The sequence below is a fragment of the Phalacrocorax aristotelis genome, chromosome 5 (assembly GCF_949628215.1).
Source record: "Phalacrocorax aristotelis chromosome 5, bGulAri2.1, whole genome shotgun sequence".
NCBI lineage: Eukaryota > Metazoa > Chordata > Aves > Suliformes > Phalacrocoracidae > Phalacrocorax > Phalacrocorax aristotelis.
The window spans coordinates 58,838-66,857 of record NC_134280.1 but is presented as its reverse complement, the minus strand read 5'-3'; the positions used below and the strand labels follow the sequence as shown (position 1 = coordinate 66,857).

General features: G+C 45.3%; 1 long non-coding RNA gene across 1 annotated transcript; it reads left to right on the top strand.

Moving 5' to 3' along the window:
- The first annotated feature begins 3,791 nt into the window (after positions 1-3,791).
- LOC142057155 (uncharacterized) lies at positions 3,792-7,140 on the top strand. Its single transcript, XR_012660556.1, has 2 exons — positions 3,792-5,518; positions 6,370-7,140. It is a non-coding gene; the product is annotated as an uncharacterized LOC142057155 (long non-coding RNA).
- Positions 7,141-8,020: the final 880 nt, after the last annotated feature.

Here is an 8,020-nt window from a genome sequence, read left to right as displayed (position 1 = left end):
CTGTATTTGCTATAACTATTTATGTTAGCTATTTTAATTAGTACAGTAACAATATATCTGCAAAGAGTGCAGTATGTTGAAATACCTTGAGTTTAGTTTATCATTACAGTATGTAAAACTAACTTGTGTGGAAGAAAGGATGTGCCTTAACAGCTGAAATGAACTAATGTGATTTTAAGAGTTAACTTTGATAGCTTTACGTGAGATGGTCTGTCATCTGTAAGACTTGAATGAAAATGGAATGCTAAGGAAATTGCACGTTTCTGTGCTCATTTTGGTAACCTTAGGCATTGGGTATTTGGTGCCAACACTCAGAAGTATCATTCCAGAAATTAGTTGAAATACAGCTCTCTTTCAGACCTTCATTTGAAAAGTAAAGGTCCGGATATACGTGAAAATGTTTCTAACTAATTTCTGGAGAAAGTTAATCCAGGTTTATAATAAAAGTTTAATCATTTCTGAGTTAGCTGGTATAGCTTCATAAAACATCATACAGTGAAGCAGACGGTATTTCATATGCACTCAATACATTTAGAGTTACAGGCATGGTCTCTGATAGCTTAATAAATTGATGACGTGATATTAATTTTTTTTTCTGTCCTTGTAACAAATAGCATTCCATGGAGGCGAGCAATTTGAGTAGCTGCAGTTCCACATACAAATTTGGGTCAAGTGAATTGTCACTTTGTTGTCCTGCAGCCTGGTTGAGCTCCAGTGCAAATGAAGGAGTGACATGGGGGAATATCTTGGTGAAATCAGTGAAGAGCAGAGGGTTGGAATGCTGGGAATAATGCTGCTGCCAGCCAGACCCTACCTAGCTATAGAAGGGTAGCCAGGAGCAACCAGGATTTGTTGTCTTCCATTACCTGTGCTGTGAGATCTCTGTCCATGGGAGCATCTGTCTATGCAAGCCCTTGTGGGTCCATGCAAGTTATTTGTGTCAGCACAAAGCATATATGTATTCATGCAAGTGTCTGTGCAAGCATGCATTTGTCTTGTCTGCTGATGCTGTCTCACGCCTGCACCATGTTCTCTCCCTGGGTTTGGAGGCATAGGGAACGGCCACAGCTTGTGGCTGATTCTAGCAGTTCCCAGGTATACCTGATTCTTTGTGGTGGGCCCAGGTCTCCCCAGTGAGGCCAGTGATGACAGATGGAAGTGTAGATAGCATCATGCTGATGGGAATAAGCTGCAGAGTTGAGTGCCTCATCTCATCCTGGGGCCAGTTAAGAGCCATGGTATTGATATGGCCCAAAGGTGTTGCTCAGTGCCATTTTGAGTCCTTAGGTCTGTGGCTCCCTCAGATGTCCTTTGCACCCTCAGATGGAGATGCTTGCAGGCATCCATCCTGGGGTTCTACAGCTCTTCTGTGCTGGGGGAGAGCATGTTTTCCTATGTCATAACTCTGACTTCTGTTACTGCATGTGTACTATTCTTTTGTTTTGTGCCAGCCTCATTTTCTTGGTTGCATGCACTGCACTGAGCTATATTATTTCAAATGTCCTTCATCTAGTGCATTGTTAGGCTCCTCCCAAATATGGCGCTGGTTCTGGCTGTTCTGCCACTCTTTCATTATGAGGAAGTGACTTCAGGATTAATATTTGGACAATTGTCTTACACAGGAGGTCTAGAAAGATGCTGGAACAGCAGAGGATGAGCAGTGTAAGCTTTCAGAAGAACAGAAAAGCCTGGAGTTCTGGGTCATCTAGCATGTAATAAGGTAGCACTGGAGTTGGAAGGGTAGAGGGTTTAATTCTAGCTATGGTATCTGTGTTTCAGGCAGTTGGACTAGGTGATTATTGTAGGCCCCTTCCAACTGAACTATTCTGTTCTAGAGTCAAGTAGGTTGTAGGCTGCTTCCAATTGAACTATTCCATTTTAGAGTCAGGTGGGTTATGTGTGTGGAATTCTGTGTGCTTCTTGTTTGGAAAATGAAGGGGAGCGTTCCCAGTAGGTCACCATGTGTGCTTGATAGCTATGTGGTGCAACTGGTGCAATGTTGAAGTCTTGGGACCTCTAGTAATGGAAGTGGGTGCAGGCTTTGTTGTTGCTTCTGGACGTGTATGTAACATTGTGTGTCTAGGATAGGTCACTGAGTTGAAAATGGAATTGGATAGGAGACTGCAATGCATTTCTGTGTTACAGAAAATGACACGCAGTCTTGTTTTCTTCTGCAGTCTGAGCACTTGAGAAGAATTGGCAGCTGAGGCTGGCTGAAGGAGTTCCCGAGTTAGGCCCTTGATTTCTGCCAAACACAATGGAAGTGGGTAAATACAGAGAGTTGCCTCCTAGTCTACTTGGGACTGCCCCATTTCACAGAATGGTTGGGGTTGGAAGGGCCCTCTGGAGATCATCTTGTCCAATGCCCCTGCTTGAGCAGGCACACCCAGAGCAGGGGGCACAGAACTGCATCCAGGTGGGTTTTGAATATTTCCAGGGAAAGTGTCTCCACAGCCTCTCTGGGCAGCCTGTGCCACTGCTCTGCCACCCTCACAGGAAGGAAGTTTTTTCTCATGTTCAGGTGGAAGATTTGCCACTACCTGCCACCCTTTCCCCTCATGCTCCCTGTGTTTGCCTTCCAGTGCATTGCAGAGCCCTCTGGCCCATTGGCCTTTTCAGATGTCCTCTGTTTCACTCAGATTATCTTACTACCACTCCGTTTTCCTTTCCGTTTCCCCAAATCCCTCTGTTTGCCTTCCACTCTCCTTGGACACCTGATTTGCCCTCTGACCCCCTCAGGAGCCCTTGAGTCTTCTGGTGTGCCCCACATAGTCCTCCAGTTGCCTTCTGGTTCCCTCAAGACCCCTCAGTTTCCTTTTTGGTGCAACCCAGACATCGCTATTTGCCTCCATTATGCCCCACAGCCCTCCATTAGATTTCAGATCCCCTCAGGGCTACTTCGTTGTCCTTATAGTCTGCCACAAAGCCCTTTTCTTTGCCTCTGTTGCACCCCAGAGCCCTTTGTTTATGCTCTGATCCCCTCAGGGTGCTTTCATGTGCTGTCACTCCCATTAGGAACCCCCCTCTTTTTATTTTGTAGTTCCCTCAGGACCGCCCCCCCCCGCCATTGGTCCTCTGATCCCTCTCAGGATCCCTCCATTTCAGTGTTCGCCTGATCCCTCTGACTGTCATCTAGTTCCTTCAGGACCCATTGATTTGTCACCCTGTCTTCTCATGACTCATCTGCCCTCCTTGCACTGAGGGCACTCTGCTCCTCTGGTGTCTTCAGATCCCCTTATTACCTCTCCATTTGCCTTTGTGTCCCACTGTTGCCCACTGAGAGCCTTATATTTGCTCCATCTGCCCTTCAAACTCTTCAGGACCCTTCCATTCCTCTTTTTGTATGCTCCAGAGACCTCCAATTCATAGAATGACAGAATGGTTGAGGATGTTAGGGATCGCAAGTCCAAACATTACCGCCACCCACACATACACATATCCTGCTTAAAGCAGTTAAGGGGAACAAGTTGCTCAGGACCATACCCAGTCAGGTTTTTAATATCTCCAAGGGTGGAAAATCTACAGCTTCTATGGGTGACCTGTTCCACTGTTTAACCATGATCATGGGGGGGGGGGGAAGTTTTTTTCAGGTTTAAATGGCATTTCCTGTATGTCGCTTTGTATCCATTCCTCTCTTGTGCTGTTGCTGGGCTCCACTGAGAAGAGCTGGCTCCGCCTTCCTCACTTCCTCCCATCAGATACTTAAACACATTGATAGGATTCACACACACACACCCCCCGACCCTTCTTTTCACAAAGCTAAGCAATCTCAGGTCTTTCAGCCTCTCCTCATATGATGCCACAATCCCTCAGTCATCTTAGTGCATGCATGATTTTGTTAACTATGAAGATAATACACTATAGAGATAAAACGTTTGTATAAACATAGGGATTATACAGCTAATAGAAAACAAGTAGTTTTGTACATTGGTGAGTGAAAACCAATACCACTGTGCAAATTTTCTGCCCCGCTGTCAATATAACAGTGTCTATGAGGAATGGAGGGCCTGGGAGTGGGGATATGGCAGGACAGGCAGCTTACAGATTTGTTGCGTCTCCAAATGCCTGTGAGGGCTTGCTAAATTTGTGGCACATTCCTTTGTAGAGTCAGGTACTCTGTGACAACTTGATGCTGATTTTGCATTGCCTCGTGTCCTGATAAGAGGGCCCGAAGTTCCTACTGTGACCTGGTCTTTCTGGGGTGGACAAGTGGGGTAGGAGGATGGGGAATTTGGACTAAGGGCTGCTTCATTCAAACTTGTTTTGTCCACAGAGCTGACTGCTGTGAGCTTGGTTCCCCAACACAGTTGCACAGGTGCCCTTTCTCAGGGGCTCAGGAAGTCATGAAAGTCCCTTCTGAGTTTGTGTGAGTGCTTTCCATAGATGTGTGGCTGCAGACATGATTCTTCCCCAGACACCCTCAGTTCATCTGTTTGGTACCTAAATGATAATATCCTACAGAGGCTGTGACTGGTAAATGGTTAAAGAATATTTAGATAAGGTGCTTTGCAAGTGATTAGGCCGATATAATTCTCAGTTTTGGCTTGCTAGGAAGGCTGACGGAAAACCTTAGCAAATGATGGTGGATTACCACCAGATAGGCAAGTTCACACAGATGATGGCTCTTGTTGCACAACCATACCTTAAGAGTATTCGTAAGTTACAAGAAGAGAACAAATAACTTTCAGTTATGGATGTGTTTCTTTGCCATCGCACTAACTGATGAACTAGTCTACAAATTTGCTTGTATGTTTAGAGACAAACATACTCGGGTACTGCAGGGGTTTCACAACACGCTTGCAGTAACACATGGTCACATTTGAAAAACATTAGAAAAGCTGTTTCCAGAGAATAAAGAAAAGGTGTGGTCTTACGGATGATATTCCAGTGGCCAGAGATAGAGAGGAAGAGAATACCCAAGGGTTAAACCCTGTGGGGGGGCAGGCACCTGCGGGTGCTAGGCGAGTGGGTGGAGCCCTGCAGGACAGAGGGCAGACAGTGTGACAGTCTGGGTGCTGCTGGGTGCAGGGAGCTGGAGGTTTTTTCTGTGAGGCTGAAGCTGTAGGCCTGATGTGTGTGCCAGAGGCAGTACAAATCTCGGTGGTGTGCCAGGTACTTAGGTAGCTTGGACTACAAATGATCACCATGTAAGTAGTATGCTAAAAAATGTATGTTCTACATCATTAAAACAAACAAAAAACCCTCAACCCAAAAACATTTCCCCAGCTGCAGTGTTCTGCCCTTGTTCTGGCTACTCTGTGAGGCATTTTCTGGTTAGTCTTGAGGGTGGGATTTACTTACGAGGGGAAAAGGCTATTGAGGTGCTGTTAGTGACTGCAGGAAGAGTATTACCAGTTGTTACAAATGCTTCTTTGTCTCTCAGTAGGTTCGGCTTTCTTTAAGGAAAGGCTGGTTGTTGGTAATAAATGTGACTGGCTCTGGATGTTTGCCTGTGGAGCTGAGAGGACCCCAAAAAATTATGTTAATTGTCCCTGATGCAGTGCTTACGGTGTTGCAGGTAGGTTCTGCGGGAGTGCATTCTGCTGCATGTCTTCCTTGAAAACTTATAAAGCTGCGGGCAAACAATTTCTTGGGTTCTCTTTACTGTTTTCCTGCTTATATATGCTTTGGTGTTTCTTACTTAAGAATGAGGGTACAGTGTCTTTCATTTATGGTTTATTTTTTAGAGTTTGTAGCGTACTCAGAGGTTATAGTTTCTTTTGTGAGGCTCAGTATTTGCCAGGGTTTATAGTTTACTCATTTATTGACCAGGCATCAGGGTTTAAAAGATATCATAATCCTATAAACCTTAAATCCCCAATAACGATTTTAATTGTACAACTTAGATTCACGATTGATGACCTGTAAAAATGGAAATGTCTAAATCCTAAGATAATAAACTGTATGCCCTGAACTGTAAACACTAGGCTGTGAAAGATGTGGGGTTTGTAACCTTCTGTGCCAATGATGGTTCAGCTCTGTGCTCTCATCTGGGGTCTGGATTAGATACGGTACAGCCACCACACACAAAGTCAGACTGCTAAGGTGAGGAGTGAGCATGAAAATTTCTTGGGGGGATTTATTCCAGAGATAGGGCAGAAGTTCAGACAGGTTAAATCAGGGCTTATCCTCTCAAATACTAGAGCTGAATCCTATCTCTGAAGGAAAAAGGAGGTGGAGGGTCAGTGTGACAGCTACGTAAGTTTCTTGCCTCATCAAGGGCAGGAGCAGGAGGTGATCCTTCCCTATTGGAATGATGAACAGTGGAATCAGGTGTCTCAGAGGAAGGGGGAGTAAGCCATGTGATACACTCACTCCTAGGTGCATTTATGTGCATTAATTAATAAACAATTGCTTTATTCTTTCCAGTCATGTCCATACAACAGAGCCACCACAAAGGTGACCCGGTAAACATACTGACAAAGAAAGGTGTCTCCCTGACATGTCCCTGGTAAGCTCAGCCGAAACATCCCTGATGAGGAGTAGTTGACAGGATTAAAAAAAAAAAACAACCTTCATGGGTGCAGGACAAAGAAACTGTGATAACGAACTGGCCGTCTAAGACAACGGGAGTCAGAAAGAACTATTCCAGGAACTGATGTCCTACACCCATTTACACATCCACACCTAAAAGGTATCAAAAGTAACTCCCTACCTACCCAAAATGAGCTTCTCTGCCTGAGGTTTTGTGCATGAGATCTGCTGGATAGACTGCACCCTCGCTGGGGATGCATAGCTGGCTCCAGGCTCCCTGATACAGACCATCTTTGAAGTGAGACGTTTCCGCTGTTGATTAGTCTAACTCCTGGGAGCCATTTGGTGAGTGTCATACCAGTAATACCTCACATATTTATAGGCGTACACACAGGTAAATGTTTATAAATATATACTTGCTTCCTAGTTGGAATTCTGTACTATCATGTAGTACGCATATATTTGCTTTACTTTTGTAATATATATGCTTGCTTTCCTAATGGTAAGCAAGTGACTTGTAGTGACTTGTAGAGTTATCTGTGTATATGTGTGTGTATATATAGATACACACCCCCTATATATATACTACTTATATATGCATATATATATTTGTTTTTTAACAGTATTTTGTTAGTAATTTGTAATAAAGAAATTCTCAGAAACAGAGACATACATGGCCTTGTGTATTGCAGAATCCGGAGAATCCCATGGTCATGATCTTTACACACCTGCAGATCAGGTAACCCTCATAGGTTGTGACCATGACCACTATACCATGTCCCTTTGTGCTCAATAAAAAGTGCCTCAACACAGTGCCACAGGGAGGAGGTTACACGTTTCATCTAAGAGACTGGGGACCAGTCCCACGGGCTTTTGGACCACTTAAAGGTTTCTCAACATTCCAGGACAACCCCAGTGCTGTTCCCAGGGCTGCCATCGACATTTGGCTATTACAAACACCTTGCATCACCCTGGGAGCACCCAGGGTTCCTCCAGTGCTGTGTTGCCCCTGGATTTGCTATCAGCTTCCTGAGATGTTCCTAGTGTGTCTCTGGCAAGGTGTAGGGCATTTGCTGGCAGGGGTGGGAGATGGAGTTTCCATGGTGATAGCTGACTTCCCCTTGGCTCCACTGAGCCCTACTGCATGCATTAGGAGCCCTTTGGTGTGTACCAAGGCCCTCTGCTTCTCCTCACTCCCAGAGTCATCCATTTGCCCCATTACTGCATGGTGGGTTTTTCCTCTCTTCCCCCCCTTTTGTTCCACTGTTAGACTCTCCATTTGTTCTCTTGTCCACTTAATAATACTTCTCTTTCCCATCTGCACACTCCAGGGCACTCTCTTCAGCTTTCAGCAAGCTGTTCTCGGGAGTCAGCATACACCTCTGCTGCCCTGTCGGGCCCAGCTTTCCCTGGTGGAGATACTCAGGGGTTATGTTTGATGGCCCCTGTGTTCCTGATGGACTGCAGCTGTGAACCCAGGGGCTGGTGGGCCAGGCTCCAACTGAAGGCAGATAGGTGTGTGCTGTGTTGCCCCTGAGAGACAGTT